Below are 13,537 nucleotides of genomic sequence, written 5' to 3'. Positions count from 1 at the left end.
GGTAAAAATGCCCACAGTCACATGGCTAGGAGGGCCTGGCCCCTGAATGGAGTCTGCATGAGTTATCTATTGATGAGTAAAAAGTCACTCCAAAACTTAGCAAGAAGGAGTTAGGGGTCTGAGAGCTGCCTAGGTGGGTTGTTCTAGCTTGCGGTTTGTCATGAGACTGCAGTTAAGATGCTGATCAGGGCTGGGGTCGCCTGAAGGCTTGATGGAGCAGAAGGAGCCATTTCCAAAGTGGCTCGCTCACAGGGCTGTTGACCCATGCTCGGGGCGGGGGCTGCCCTGTGCCTGCCTGGTGTTGAAAGCTTTACCTGAGTAAAGATTGACTCCACTTCTCAGGGTGAAGGGGGAAGAGAGTGTAGCATAGTGGTGGCCTCTAATAAGTTCCAGGAAGGGCGGTTGGGATGATTAAGAGATGTGCCATCTACACATGGCCTCAGCAGGTGCTCGCTAAATGTTAACTCCTGGCGGGTCCAGCGCTAGAAGAGACGGAGATTGAAGTCCCAGCTTTGCCACGTAGTTGTGGCTACTCAGTGTCCTCTGCCATTAAATGGGATGCTAATATCCATCTTATAGCATTGTTGTGAGGATTGAAAAAGGAAATACGTGTAAAACACTGAACCTAGTCCCTGGCACATTGTGATTGTTCAAATCAAGATTTATGAGAATTAATCTCTCTGCTCAGAATTCTCCAGGGGCTTCCCCCTGCTGCAGCACTGAAGCCATTCAAAGCCTCCTCCATCTAGCCTGGCCAGCTGAATTTTAGCCCAGCCCCCAGGGCCTGGTCTCTGTCTCCTTGCACCCTTGTTCCCTCCACCTGACATGCCACCTCCCAGCCCCTTCCTTCTGTTCCTCTTTTCCCCAAGCCTTTCCTGGTGGGAGCTCCCACACCGGCCTCGCCCTCCTCAGTGCTTTTCAGGACACACCCCCTGCTCTGTTCCTTCTGCCTGGCATCGTGCTGGGCACAGCCTGGGTAGTGGGGGGAGATCCACACAGGAACTGTTTCGATGGTGGGGTGGCTAACTCCACTGAGACAGAGGGACTCTGGGGGCTGGCTGACAGGGAGCAGAAGGGTGCAAGGGATGGCAGGGTGGGGAGGGGGTGCTGTGGAAAGGCTGATGCAGGGAGTGAGCCTGAGCCAAGAGGACAGTTGTGTCCCCTGCCCCCTCCAGGATGTCAAGCAAGTGGTGGGTAGCAGTTGTAGCTTTTTCATCCACACACTCTAGGTGCGCAGTAGTTACTTTAAAATTGAATTGGAAGAAGGGTCATTTGAGGATTTGAAGGGTAATACGATCCCTGCCTTTCCCCCAAATACCCTCCACCAGCTTGTTCAAGGTACCTGAAATTTCCCCGTTAGAATCATATTTGGCTTGAAAACCAGTGTCTTCAGAAAGCTCCCGTTCGGATCTGCACCGGCATTTTCCGTGGGCGGGTAACAGAGCAGCCCATTAGTCCTGATGAACTGATCTGACAAACCATCTGTCACCCACAGCCCTGAGCTACACTGTGAAACCACTGAATGTGTCACCTGGCTTTGCTCCTCCTCAGGATCCCTCCCAGCCCCCAAGCCACCCTAGGTGGTCCAGATTCACTCCCCTCTGAGTAACCCTTCCCCCCAAGGTTGTACAGCCTCCCTTTGTCAGAACTTCTCCTGAGGGCTGTCCTCAGGGCCCTGCTGGGGCTTCCCTGGGTGAGGAGTGTGAGGCAGAATAAGCTCCCATGGGCATTTTGAGGAGAAATGGCTCCTGCCTCCAGCGCTCTCCCCCATGTACCTCCCCAGCAGAAATACAGGGGTCCCTCCCTCATGCCTACTCCCATGGAATGTAGTAGCAGCTGTGCTGTGGGGGGTGAGATGGCATCACACAGCCATAGAGCTCAGAGCTGGAAGGGACCCCACTAAGCTAACTGGTCCAGTCCTCTGCTGTTAGGGAGGCAAGGGACTCTTCTCCATGCTTTTAGATAAGGCAACTCCCAACTGAGCTGTATCACCCCATCCCCTGGATCAGGTCAGCTCTGTCTCTCGCACTTGGGCTTTTGCACTGGATGGTTTCACAACACTTCTAAGAGGGAGAGAGGTGTGCTGCACTGCAGCAAGATTCAAGATAACTCAACCTGACATCTTATTCAAATGGCTTCAGCAAGGAGGAAATTTCTGTTTTCTTGTAACAAGGTGACCAGAGGTGAAGTGGTTCCAGTGCTGGTTTTTGAATGGTTCAACAGCATTATCAATGACTGAGATTGTTTTTAACCTTCATCTCTCTGCCATTGTCAGGGGGTCAATCATGTTTTTCCTCATGGTCACAAGATGGCTGCCTGTCACCAAGCATCACATCTAGATATAACAAACATACAATGAAAGAAGAGAACTTTCTGGGAAGCCACGAACAATTCATCTTCATGTCTCAGTGGCCATAATTACACCGTTACTCATTCAAAATCCAATATTAGTGCAATGTTGGGAGACAGTTCTCCATGGGCCTCTTGTGTTTCTCCATGTCTCTCAAGGAGGTTTGTGTAGTGAACAACCTTAAGAAATAGTGTTTTCCTTCAGATAAAAGGGCGGGTTTGTTTAGTTCCTATTTTAAAGGATTCCTAAGCTCAGGGTTCTCCTGTAACACAACTCATGCAGTCAATGACCATACCTCACTGCAAAGGAGGCTGGGAAGTGTAGTCTTTAGCCAGACAGTCGTGTGCTCAGCTGAAATTTCCATTTCTACAGAGAAGGGAGAATGGATATTGGGGCAATTGGCAACCTCTGCCATAGTTACTCCAGTAAAACCGGGCTTCTGTTAGGGAGTCAGGAGGAAAGGTGCTGGAGAAGCAACAATGGTGCCTACACAGTAGGGTTGGTGCCTTGGCCCCATTTTACAGATGAGGAATTGAGTTCCAGAGAGGGAATGTCAAGGCCAGGTCTAGACCCCAGGTCTCCTGGACTCCTGACTTCAGGTTTTCCCATCATTTTCCTGCCTCTGCATCAGTACAGGTCAGGTTTGGCCAGAAGGCTTCTTTCTTCTCACTTAGTCCCCGTGACTTCCTTGAATCCTCTCCCTCTTATTGTTCATTTGATCCCTGGTCTCTCTTTCTGTCTCCTTCTCTGCCTTCTCTTCCCAGCCTATCACTGCCAGAGTCCCAGGCCGAGCCTTCTCACTTGTACATGTGTGTGTCCATCTGGCCCATGGCATCAAATAGCATCTCCTTACCATGAACCCCTCACTCCTGTCTGCCTTTGGGACCACTCTTTGTGCTTTGGACTTGTATATCCATCTGCCTGCCAACACCCCCATTTGGGTGTCTTACAGGCACTTCCAACATCATGAGTTCAAAATTGAATTCATGATGTCACCCACGAACTTGCTTCTCTTGCATTCTGGCCAATCTCAGTAACTGTCCCACCTGCCGGCTAGTGGTCTTGACCTCTTTGGTACCTTCCTCTACTTTATTCACATTTACTCCACCTCTGTAACCCCATACTTGAATCATTGCTGGAGCCTCCTCCTCCTCAGGCCACCTCAGCTTGCCCCAGCCATTCCTTACCATCTTAAAGTGGAGGTATGATCACATCATTCTTGTTCTTAAAACCTTCAATGGCTTGCCATTATTTTTAGGATACAGACCAAATTCTTGTCTAGTGTGGCAGAGGCTCTAGCCCCTCACCCACTATTATTTTCTTCTTTAGAAAGACAACCCCTATTTGTACCTGGGCACAAGAGCATTTAAATAAAGACTGCGTATCCCAGCCTCCCTTCTAGCTAGTTGGGGCCGTGAGATTAAATCCGGCCAATTGGATGCAAGCAGGTGTTCTGTTCTTACTCGTGGCTGGGTGGGGCTTCCTTCCTCTTTCCTCTTGATATGAATGCAGACATGATGGCTGACATTCAGGCAGCCATCTTGGGCCATGAGGAGAAAGCCACTGCTGAGGCTGGTAGAGCAACAAGACAGAATGAGTCTGGTCCCTGACACTTATGCACACACCTGCCTACGTTTGGGCCTTTCTTATGGGAAACAGAAATAAACTCTGATCAAGTGTTAGTCACTACTGGGTTTTCTCACAGTTGAACGAAATCCCACCCCAATCACATTGCTCCTGCTGCTTTCTGGAGTCTCAGCTTGTGGCCCTTCCCCTTTCCCACCCCACTCTAGCCATAATGCTGCTGTTGAGTTTCTCATGCTCTGCCCTGACTCAGGGCCTTTGCATGTGCTCTCCTCTCTGCCTGGATAACAGTTTCCTGGCCATCTCCATCTCATCCTTCAAATCTCAGCTGGGATGTCACTCATGGAAGCCTTCCCTGACTGCAGTGGCATAACTAGGTATTCAATTCCCAGATCAGATAGTTGTTGTTTTTTAAAAATATAATCATCATGGTAAAAAACAAAATAAAACAAATAGTACCAAAAAAAAGTAATAGATTAATACTTTTTAATTACATTAATACATATTTTTGACAAAAGAGAAAATTGTATACCTACATTCATTGCAGTAATGAGTAATACTATTTTGTTTTGCAGACTTTTGTAAATTTGTCAATGACTTTGTCAAAATTATCTTTGCATATTTGTGTTCAAGAAATAGCTTAGGCATATTTGTCAATTTATCTTCGATCATAATTGACCAAGGAATATTTTTTACTAATTTTTATTTGGGAATTTTTTTTTCTCACATGAAACAATAGATAAACAGATAGTTAAGGAAAGACTTACATATAAGGATAAGTTTGGCAAAACTTCAGAAAAAATCCTTCACAATAAGTTCCAGAAACTGCAGTTTCTTCGGGATTGATTCTAGCAGCTTTCAAATACCTTTTTCTCAGTTGAAAAATTTTAAATAAATAAAAACTCCAAATGATCACATAGAACTCTGCTACCAATGTTTATTTCAAACTTACTGTTTAAATGAAGGACAGTGCAACAGGGATTCCAAACACAACTTTCCCCTGAAGTGAACATGAACAATTCTGCATCCACATGACCATGGGTAGCTGGGTTCCTGAGCATCGGGTGTGGCTAAATGACTGGGAATTCTCCCAAGTAACTTCCAAACAGAATACAATGCTCCTTAAAGGATAAGTAATAAAAATGTGCTAATTTGAAACTTACATATATATTATTAAAAGTCAACAGTAACTGAAACAACGGTTGAGATTTTAAACCATTTTGCGGGGAGGACTTTGTTTAGAATTGCTGGTACGTAGTGATAATAAAAAGCAGACTGACTTTTAGTGGTTTCTTATTGTTTTAGTTTGTTACTGACAACACCCCCTCTTGCCTGCATCAGGGCGCATGCTCCCACCACCACCCTCAGAACACGCCCCCTGCTCTGTACATGTCCCTCTGAGACTTGTGCCTCAATTATGAGTGTATCTGTGTCATGACTTTTTGTCATCTGTGCCCCACTAGACTGTCACTGCCTTGCCCAGCTCGTGGCGGAGTACCTGGCACCCACTACGGAGGCCCGCAGTTGAATAAATACAGGTGAAGAACCTGGCACACAGTGTGTACTGAATAAAGGGTGGGTGTAATCCCTATTATCTGTAGCGCATCTATACTCTGAAATATGTAAACATTTGAATGCCTCCACATTTAACATCAGCAAAATGCTGCCTGAATTTTGAAGCATGGATTTTATTTTTATTTTTTTAACATTTTTTTAATTGATTTTATAATCATTTTACAATGTTGTGTCAAATTCCAGTGTAGAGCACAATTTTTCAGTTACACATGAACATATATATGTTCATTGTCACTTTTTTTTCTCTGTGAGCTATCATAAGATCTTGTATATATTTCCCTGTGCTATACAGTATAATATTGTTTATCTATGAAGCATGAATTTTATTTACCCCAGTCAGCAGTCACATCTCGTTCATCTCTGGGGTCCCTTGAGCCCCAGCAGAGGACCTGGCACAAAACGGGGGTCAATAAATATTCAATAACCAGAGTTTATTGATCATCCACTTACTACCCACCAGGAATTTTCTTTCAAGTATATGGTTTCTCCAGGGTAGGAGTGAACACGCTCATTTTACAGATGAGGAAAGTGAGACCCAGAAATGTTGGATGACTTGCCCAAGATCACAGAGCCAGTAAGTGCAGAAGCAGTTTTAATCTAGGTTTGCAGGGGTTCCAAAGCCCCAGATCGATCCAGAACAGGGGGTATGGCGTAGGAGGGGAAGTGGCTCCAGTTCACAGGCAGGGTTGGGTGAGGGTGGGGAGCTTGTCCTTAGGACCCAGCTTGCTCAGGCACGTCCCAGGTGCCTGGGTTGACTCCTAATCAAGCTCTGCACCTGTGCCCTTCCGTGGGTGTTGAGGTGCCCAGGTGTGGACAGGGAGGCCTGGGAGGGTGGGGGTGGCAGACATGAGTTCCAATGACAGCAAGCTCCCACCACCCTCCTACCACCATGAGCTGTGAAGCTTGGGCAAGGCACGGAACAGGACCATCCCCATATGGGTTAGAAATACTGACTAAGGCTGGCCTAGGGCTGGACACAGGCAGAGCTGGGCACGGGAGGTGCTCTGCCAGAGGCAATATCTTCTATTTCTCCTCCATGTTCTCTTCCCGGCCCCTCCCTTTCACAGTTTAGGGGAGCAAGGTTGACCCCAGTGGGCCTTGAAGGGAGGGAGCGCCTCATACCTGATGGGGGTCACCGCCAGGACCCCCGATAATGCTGGTCCCGCCTCCTGGTTGCCCTGGATCGAAGCTGTCCCGAGGCTCCTTCCACGAGGATGTCCTGGCGGCCGCACAGCTTTCCCCACTCCTTTCTGGCCAGCTGCCCACCAGCCCACTCCCTTATGAACTAGGGCTCTGGGGCGGGAGGGGGACTGAATGGGGATTGGCTTGCTGCATAGGCGACTCGGAGAGAGAAAGAAAAATGTAGCCCGCACGGGTCTCGGTTTGGGCGTCTCGGGCTGTTTCCTAGCGCCACCTCGTGGTTGTGTTCGGTATTGCCACGCCTTCCTGAAAAGGGATGCCGGGGCGGCTGCGGCGGCGGCGGTGGCGGCTGGCACCTCGGCTGGGGTTGGGCCAGTTTGGGCTCTTGCGCTGTGACACTGTGATGAGTCCCCAAGCCTTGTTCCTGTCTTTTGAGGGAAAACCAAGTCTCTGAGGGCCCCTGAGGCCTGTGGCAAGCAGGAAAGGTGGGAAAGGAAGCACTGAGGGGTAAACTGGTCTAGGGAGGCCTGGGTGCAAGCTCAGGAGAAAAAAACACTCCACTATCCACATTATGGCTCAGTTTACCACGGTTGAATCCCACAACTTTTCCAGTTGTTCATCTGTGGCCCGGTGAGGTAATCTCGCGTGGCAATGGCATTGTCCACTCTCTCCTGATTACTGAGGACAGATAGAGCTGGGGCCACAGCCCAGACTCTGTCACATGTCCAGGACTGGGAACCCCGAGTGTGATGGTGGAACAGAGACAAGCTTCCTTGGCCAGCCCTGGTCACCCGTGGACCCTCTGGCTTTAAGGTAGCTTAGGCGTCAGCAATGTAGTGTCTGGTCATTGCCCTGAGACACCTCCAGGCCAGGCAGCCAAGGGCAGCGGGACAGCAGTTGCCTTGGGGCTCTCACCAGCAATGTCCAGGGTTGCTCTGGTCCCCACTGGAGGGTCTGGGAATGAACTTCAGGAGAGGGTGTGGGCATCTATTGGTTTGCTGGCTAAAGTCCCAGCCCTCAGCCTGCTCTTCAGGCTCCCATGGTCCAGGGGCCTCTAGCCCACCTCGCTGGAGTGACTTCTTGCAACTTCTTGCCTTCTTTCCACTTTAGTAGCATTCACCTGTATTCACTGCACACTGGCTTCTGTGACTTCATAGCTTTTGGGCACACTCTTCTCTCCACTCTATTTTCTCCTCAACCCAAAGAAAAACTTAAAAAATTTTATCAGGCTGGATTTGCATATAAATGAATGAAAAAAGGTGGTCTAAGAGCAAACTGAGTGGAAGCCCAAGCTCAGCTGTGAAGGAGAGCAGATGAAGGCCCCAGGAGGGTCAAACGAGCAGAGCGTCTGGCCACAGTCGTCCTGCAGCTTTCCTGAGAGGACAAGAGCCCCTTCTGAAGGTTGGTGAGTAAGGTCATGAATGAGTCCTGAAAACTTGGGGCTCCCTGCAGGTCCATGGGGAGGCCTGCATCTGGGTGTCCAGCAGGAATGGGGAGGGCAGCAGGCTTCCCTGAATCTCTGACTTGCAGGAGGTCAAAGCATAAGGGTCCCAGATGACCCGGGTAGCTGGGCTCAAGGGCCGAGAGGAACCTCACCAGCAGGTGATGGAGAGCAGGCGGGAGTTGTGCCAGGCTGCCTTTTTGAGCACAGCATCTCTTCTACATAGAATCAGCATTTGTTCTCTTATCTAGGAACATATAGACTCTATTTTATTTATTTTAAAAGACAGCAGAGGCATCTCACTGTGGTCTGGCTGTCCTTTGCCCAGCGCCCCACTGTGACCCTGGACTCTCTTTACTCCACCTTTCCCGGAGTCCCTTCCCCTCTGCTTGGGGGACCCTCTTTACTGTACCCCAGGTCGTCCTACTGATGGAACACATCCCCCGCTTTCTGAGAAGGGCTGGGATGGGGGAAACCTTTCAAGACAAGGCAGGGCCGCAGAAGCCTGGACCCTCACACTTGCTTGCTAGTTTGGCTCGCTATGGAATTCTGGGCTGGGAATCACTTTCTTTCAGAATGCTGAAGCCGGGATGCACTGTCTTCTTGCTTTCAATGTTGCTGTTGAGCGGCTGGAAGCCATTCTAGTTTCTGACCCTTTTTAGGAAAAAATGTGGCCTATTTTTCCTTCTTTGGAAGCTGGTAGAATATCTGTGTCTGAAATTTCATGATGTTGGGCTCTGGTGAGGGTTTATTTTTATCTGTTGTATTGGCACCTGTTGGGCCCTTATAGCTTGGAAACGAACATTCTTCAGATCAGAGAGATGTTCTTAATGCTTGTTTAAAAAAAAAAAACAAACAGCTTTATTGAAATACACAATTCACCCACTTAAAGCGTATAATTCGATGACTTTTAGATATTCACAGAGTTGTGCAACAATCACCACAATCAATTTTAGAACATTTTCATTACTCTGAAAAAGAAGCCCTACACCTTTTACCCCTCCTTTATCTCTCCATTTCCCTCACCCCTAGGCAATCACTAATCTACTTTCTGTATTTCTATGGATTTGCTTATTCTGGACATTTCAAGTAAATGGGACCATATGATATGTGATCTTTGTGTCTGGACTCTTTCACATAGTATAATGTTTTCAAGGTTGTGGTATTGTGATTTATACTAAGAAACATATATTTGGTCTCCCATCTGTGGCACAGATCTCTGAAAACTCTTGGAAGTTCCTAAGTGGTGAGAGCGATAAAGGTGTCTTTTGCTGTTAATGAGGTGACTTTTGGACCCCACCTAAGAATGGGGGCTGGTTGTAAGGAGAACCACCATGTGATTGGAGGGTTAGAACATTCAGTCCTCCTTCCCCACCTTGGGGAGGAGAGAGGGGCTGGAGATTGAGTTCAGTCACCAATGGCCAATGATTTAGGGACTCATGCCTCTGTAATAAAGTCTTAAAAACCCTAAAGGACAGGGTTCGAAGAGCTTCCAGGTTGGAGAACGTGTGGAGATTTGGGGAGAGGGGTGAGGACATGAGGGCTTCGCTTCTCTTCCCAAGTCCCCTGCTCTATGTATTTCCTCATCTGCCTGTGGATTCGTATCCTTTAATATCCTTTGCAATAAACTGGTAATCTAGTGAGTAAATGGGTTTCCTGAATTTTTTGAACTGCTCTAGAAAATTTTTTTGGGTGAGGGGAGGTAATTAGGTTTATTTATTTATTTTAATGGTGGTAGTACTGGGGACTGAACGCAGGACCTCATGCATGCTAGGCATGCACTCTACTACTCCCTCCCTGTTCTAGCAAATTAATCAAACCCAAGGAGAGGGTTGTGGGAACCTCTGATTTACAGCGGGTGGGTCTGAAGCTGGGAGTGGGGGAAATTTTGAGGATGAGCCCTCGACCTGGTGAATCTGATGCTGTCTCCAGGTACATGATGTCAGAATTGAGTTATAATAGGACACCCAGCTGCTGTTGGAGAAATGTCCTTGATGATGTGGGGGACTTCCCACCCAACACATTGGAAATTATACTCAGAACCCTTTTAAAGATTCACTCATATTGTAGAGTGTATCAATATTTCATTTCGTCTTATGGCTGAATAATATTCCATTATATGGATATACCATACTTTATTTGTCCTTTTATCAGTTGATGGACATATGAATTGTTTCCACTTTTTGGCTACTGTGATTGAATAATTTCCATCCTCCTGTTTTCTGGTTTCTTCTGCCCTGTCCTTTACACTTCCTATAATTTGGATGTTGACTTTCCTGATTAATTTGTGTAGGAAGAGAAAAAGTTGAAGGACAGCAAGTAGAGAGAAGAGGCAGCCTGCCCTCCGCCATTTGGCAAAGATGTGTGTTTACCTAAAGTGGACACAGGGCCCCCCAGAGCCCTCCACAGGCAAAGGGACCCTGGCAGCACGAGGACCTGGCGTTGGAAGGAGTCATACAGGAAGGCATTCCTTCTGTCAGGTGCCTGGCAGGGGGGAGACCCACCCCTAAGGAAAGCTCACACATGCCCCAGGACAGAGTCACGTCCCCTGGGACATCACAGTCTTGGTGCAACAAAATAGCACCCCTTAGGGGAAAAGACTTGTCCCATTTCCTTCATTCTTCCTCCCCTGATGCACACCTGAAACTCATGCTGCTTGCCGTGCTTTGAGCAATAAAGTCCTTTGTCTCTGACTCAGGGTCCCTACTAACACCATCTGCAGCGGCCCTTTGCCATGCCTTGTGGCTGCTCCAGTGTTTAAAATTTTTTTAAATTGTGGTAAAAAAAAATCCATATAACATAAAAATTATCATCTGAACCATTTCCAGCATCTTTTGACACACCCCCTAAGTTTGGAGAGGGCTGTCTGTCCAAGGAAGAAGGCAGACCCGTGCTTCCCTAGTCTCCTAACTAGAGCACGGGCTGTGACGGGGCTCTGCAGGTCAGACACTAGTGCAGGGAGACAGTGGGCGTGGGGAAGGTGTGCTCGGGCAGACCCGTCCTGGTGAGCGCAGTGGTGAGCCTGGCAGTGGTGAGCCCGGCACTGGCGAGCCCGGCACTGGCTCTCAGGGCTGTGGACTGTAAGGGGCGGAGGTTCTGATGCTCAAGCCCCGGGCCAGTGGAGTGATCATGGGCAGCTGAGCTGACCTGGGCTCTCCAGCCCGCAGAGGTTTCACAGGGGCCTGCACTTCGTCCTTTGTTTTCCACTGCATCAGCCGTAAGACTTCCTAATTGTTTACTTGTAACTTTACTTGTGACTTCAGTGTCTTTTATTCTTGGCCAAATTAATTGGTCTTTTCACAGAACCAACTCTTTAAGAAAATTTTATTTATTTATTGAAGTATTTTGTTTGTTTGTTTGTTTTTAATGGAGGTACTGGGGATTGAACCCAGGACCTTGTATATGTTAAGCATGTGCTCTACCACTAAGCTGTTACACCCTCCATTTATTGGAGTATAGTTGATATACAATATTATATAAGTTACATGTGTACAGTATAGTGATTCACAGTTTTTGAAGGTTATACTCCATTTATAGTTATTATAAAATATTGGCTATATTCCCTGGGTTGTACAATATACCCTTGTAGCTTGTTTTATACCTAATAATTTGTACCTCTTAATTTCCTCCTTTCTACATTGCCCCTCCCCACTGGTAGCCACTAGTTTGTTCTCTATATCGTCATAGAACCAACTTTTGACCTTGTCCTCTCCCTTGTATGCTGTTTCCTATCTCTTAATTTCTGCTCCTCTCTGTCATGTCCTGAGTGCCTCTTCCCTTGGATTTTTGCGGCTGTTCTTTTTCTAACTTGGACAGTTAGTGTGTTAATTTTCAGCCCTTCTTTAAGAGCTTAATGCCATGTATTTCTACTCAATGCTTTTACTGTATCCCCCCAAGTTTTGATGTATTTCCACTAATATTTATTTTTAAATATTCAAAAATTACCTTCAATTGTTCGACACGAGCTATTTCGGAGTATTTAAAAAAAACTTTTTGTTATGAAAAAATATCTAAAAGAGGAGAACATATAATGAACTCCTAGGTTACTATCAGCAGAGTCCAGCAGCAATTAGGAACATATGGCCAATCTTTTTTTCATCTAAATTCCCACATGCTCTCCCAACTCCCAAACCTGATTTATTTTCAGAGTATGTTTTAAATTCTCAAAGGTATGGACATTATATATTTATTTATTTTGTTAATGACTAATGATGTAATTCTATTGTGCTCAGAGACTATGTTCTGCATGATACTGAATTAGGATTCCTTTTTTTTTTAGTCATTTGTTCCATGATTAGCATGTGATCATTTTTGTGAATATTCCATGTGTGCTTTAGGGTAATACCTATTTGCTAATTTTGCAGGTTTCTATATGTGATTATAGGATCAAGTTATTAATTTCATCATCTAAATATTCTATATCTTTCCTGAATTTGTAAAATCATTTTTTTCTTTCTCTGTATTTTCTCTTTCTGAGATTCTGATAAATGTATATTGATCTTCTTATTCTCTCCACATCTCTTAAAGTCTCTTTCAAACTCTACATTTCCTTGCCTCCCTGAATTGTTTGCCAGGTGATTTTTTTGAATATAGCTTCAGCTCACTAATTCTCTCTGCAGCTGTATCTAATATACCTTTAATAAGGTTTATAATTTCATCCATATTTTTCATTTCTTGAAGTTCCATTTTGAAATCTATCTAATTATGATGTCCTAATTCCCAAAGCAGAAGACCATTTATCTTCTCTAATAATTTCCTTTCTACTTAAACCATCCTGCATGGGTGTGGTTGTTTGCACTAAATATCAAATATGAAGAGCAATTTTCCCCTGGTGGTATCTATCCTTTTGTCTGCAAGAAGAGCAGCCCCTTCTTTTGGAGAACTACTTGTTTCTTTCCCAGCCTGATCACATGACTGGTAATCATGGAATTCTGCCTCTCTTCCCTGGGAATTTCTGAATTTGAGTGGGAAGAGAAGCTTCTTCCTCTTCAGGGCAACACCAGAGGATGTGAGCTCAGTGAAGCTGAGGTCATGCTTCCCCCGCACGGGGAGAAAGCTTGCAGAGAATGAAAGCCTGCTGAGAGATCAAAGAAGGTTCAAGAGAGGGTGGAGATTACGTCATTCCTCTATTATCTGTGGTCTGCTGGTGTGAGCCAATACATCCTCCCCGTGCTGCTCAGGTTTTCTGTTTGCAGTCTTGCCCCTTACATGGTGAGATGATGGGTGGTTATTATTTTGTTTTCTGCCTTTCTGTATTTTAAAAGTTTTTTTTTCATCTATATACTTAAAAAAAAATTGAAAAAATCTATTATGAAAAAATACTGCATTCATTTCTTTGGTAAAGCAAATAACTTCGCCTTAATGTTTTTGTAAAATGAGATCTCCATATGTTGGATTTGGCTAAAGCAGGGACCCATGGAGTGGGTGAGGAATCGTGTGTCCATTCT

General features: G+C 46.1%; 1 protein-coding gene across 1 annotated transcript in view; it reads left to right on the top strand.

Moving 5' to 3' along the window:
• Positions 1 to 13,537, top strand: part of GRM4 (glutamate metabotropic receptor 4) — a 138,766-nt gene that overhangs the window by 6,434 nt on the left and 118,795 nt on the right. Inside the window, exon 4 of the mRNA XM_032462856.1 lies at positions 5,398 to 5,509. The gene's annotated coding sequence lies outside the window, so the exon portion shown is untranslated. The remainder of the gene's footprint in view (positions 1 to 5,397; positions 5,510 to 13,537) is intronic.

This window comes from Camelus ferus, chromosome 20, assembly GCF_009834535.1.
Source record: "Camelus ferus isolate YT-003-E chromosome 20, BCGSAC_Cfer_1.0, whole genome shotgun sequence".
Classification (NCBI taxonomy): Eukaryota; Metazoa; Chordata; class Mammalia; order Artiodactyla; family Camelidae; genus Camelus; species Camelus ferus.
The sequence above is the reverse complement of the archived record's forward strand: the minus strand, read 5'-3'. Positions and strand labels throughout refer to the sequence as shown.